The following is a 3,568-nucleotide window of genomic DNA, read 5'->3' as shown; positions in this document are numbered from 1 at the left end:
CATTAAACACCTAGGCTATATTTGTTTTGGAGAATGTATATAAATGTGCATTGATCTCAAATATTATATTTTTCCTATTTTTCCTAGTATGAATCTTTCTGGCTTTAACTTAATAAATTGTATATTTTTAAGAATAGATATATCTATATTATCTATACTATATACGAAGGCAAAATATGATGTAACTACTACTATAATGAAATTTTAACTTTCATGTTTTATCTTTAACATTTTTTTAATTTCTACAAAAAAATCATATATCATATGTAACCATCGCCAACATATTAACCACTCTTCTCACCTTGAACTTAACATCTATACTTCTATATCTATAATCTATAATCTCTACTATAAATAAAGGGAAAACACAAAATAACCACCCATTATGGTGTAATTTGTGTTTTCCTATTTTGCCCTCAATATCTTTTTATTTCTACCAAAAAATCATATAATATTATTTTCTTATTTTATCCTTATTATCTTCTTATTTTAAAAGTGTATTTAAAAAATTGAATATTAGACCAATTGAATAAATTCAACCATAAATTTAGCGCAAAAAATTATATTTGAATTTATAAAATACAAACTATATATTATAAACGATAGGAAAGCGGGTTGACAGGCACGACAGTGCATGTCAACACGCTAGTATATATAAAGCCAAAACTTGAAATAACTATCACCATGGTTCTATTTTCCTATTTTGTCCTTAATATTTTTTATTTATAAAATAAAACTATGTAATCCTAGATAACTATAATTAATACATCTAACTTTAAGTTGTATATTATAATAAAGACAAAATTATAACATAAAGTAGATCTAATAAAAAACATTCTAATTCTCTAAAATACAAAATACAAATTTAATACTTAATATCGTAATAAAAACAAAAAAAATATAAGAGAAATTACATCTAACAAAAAATACAATATAAAGTACACTTCCTACCACTCTAGTATATACTATACCAATACTAATATATTTTGAGAAAAAATATACACTAACAATGTATGAGTTTTGTATATTGTCACTAAATGGCTTATTATTCATATTTAATTAATATTGAATTTCCTAAAAAATATATGCAATGATTGGTGAATAATATAATGATTGTGTATAAATATTAAAAATGCATATATATTACACTTATATATGTTATTTATATATGATATGTACTACCAATGTAAAGATTTAAGATTTATATAGGCTACATCATCAATAATTTATTTAAATTATTTTTTTAAGAATAGATAATAATTAATGAATAATATAATAAGAGTATATTTTTTCTCAAAATAGAATCTGAAGTATAAATAATGGTAGTATTAATGATAGTAATATTGTTTTCCGTCCTTGATAGATTCGTTTTAAAATTTAAATGTCAACTGAATGATAGGAGACAACTAACATTGACAATATGAGATTATTATCTATACTATATATAAAGCCAAAACTTGAAATAACTACCACCGTGATTCTATTTTCATATTTTGTCCTTAATATTTTTTATTTATAAAATAAAACTATATAATCCTAGATAACTATAATTAATACATCTAACTTTAAGTTGTATATTATAATAAATACAAAATTATAACATGAAGTAGATCTAATAAAAATCATTCTAATTCTCTAAAATAAAAAATACAAATTTAATACTTAATATCGTAATAAAAACAAAAAAATTATAAGAGAAATTACATCTAACAAAAAATACAATATAAAGTACACTTCCTACCACGCTAGTATATACTATACCAATACTAATATATTTTGAGAAAAAATATATACACTAACAATATATGAGTTTAGTACATTGTCATTAAATGGCTTATCATTCATATTTAATTAATATTGAATTTCCAAAAAAATATATGCAATGATTGGTGAATAATATAATGATTGTGTATAAATATTAAAAATGCATATATATTACACTTATATATGTTATTTATATATGATATGTGTAACGCCCCGAAAAATACTACTCCAAAAACATTGCGGAAAAATGGGTAAAAAAAATTTTTTTTTTTAATAAAGAGGTTGTATAAAATTGTTTCCTTTTTAAAAACATTCCTTTTCTGGGACATCACTTTAAGTAACTCGACCTAATGTTAACAATATGAGATTGTTATCTATACTATATATAAAGCCAAAACTTGAAATAACTACCACCATGATACTATTTTCCTATTTTGTCCTTAATATTTTTTATTTATAAAATAAAACTATATAATCCTAGATAACTATAATTAATACATCTAACTTTAAGTTGTATATTATAATAAATACAAAATTACAACGTGAAGTAGATCTAATAAAAAACATTCTAATTCTCTAAAATACAAAATACAAATTTAATACTTAATATCGTAATAAAAACAAAAAAATTATAAGAGAAATTACATCTAACAAAAAATACAATATAAAGTACACTTCCTACCACGCTAGTATATACTATACCAATACTAATATATTTTGAGAAAAATATATACACTAACAATGTATGAGTTTTGTACATTGTCACTAAATGGTTTATTATTCATATTTAATTAATATTGAATTTCCAAAAAAATATATGCAATGATTGGTGAATAATATAATGATTGTGTATAAATATTAAAAATGCATATATATTACACTTATATATGTTATTTATATATGATATGTACTACCAATGTAAAGATTTAAGATTTATATAGGCTACATCATCAATAATTTATTTAAATTATTTTTTTAAGAATAGATAATAATTAATGAATAATATAATAAGAGTATATTTTTTCTCAAAATAGAATCTGAAGTATAAATAATGGTAGTATTAATGATAGTAATATTGTTTTCCGTCCTTGATAGATTCGTTTTAAAATTTAAATGTCAACTGAATGATAGGAGACAACTAACATTGACAATATGAGATTATTATCTATACTATATATAAAGCCAAAACTTGAAATAACTACCACCGTGATTCTATTTTCATATTTTGTCCTTAATATTTTTTATTTATAAAATAAAACTATATAATCCTAGATAACTATAATTAATACATCTAACTTTAAGTTGTATATTATAATAAATACAAAATTATAACATGAAGTAGATCTAATAAAAATCATTCTAATTCTCTAAAATAAAAAATACAAATTTAATACTTAATATCGTAATAAAAACAAAAAAATTATAAGAGAAATTACATCTAACAAAAAATACAATATAAAGTACACTTCCTACCACGCTAGTATATACTATACCAATACTAATATATTTTGAGAAAAACATCACATACATAAACATTGGAATACACCATACTTGTAACTCACATGTGGGAATTTACTTCCACAATGGTAATGTATGCATGATATGTCATGATCATCCACCTTATACCAATATCCATCCAACATCCTAATCGGAAATAATCGAGAGTACAGGTCTCGTACCAAGCCGTTTTGTACCACCCGAAATAAAGAAATCCTCGCAAGGAATAAAAAATAGATCGATCGGTTACCTCAGGAACAGTCCTACCCGAACCTAGGTCGTACAAACGCTTTCTGGGCATCCCTCT

This window comes from Lupinus angustifolius, chromosome LG17 (genome assembly GCF_001865875.1).
Source record: "Lupinus angustifolius cultivar Tanjil chromosome LG17, LupAngTanjil_v1.0, whole genome shotgun sequence".
In the NCBI taxonomy this organism is placed as follows: Eukaryota; Viridiplantae; Streptophyta; class Magnoliopsida; order Fabales; family Fabaceae; genus Lupinus; species Lupinus angustifolius.
Note: the sequence above shows the minus strand (reverse complement) of the source record.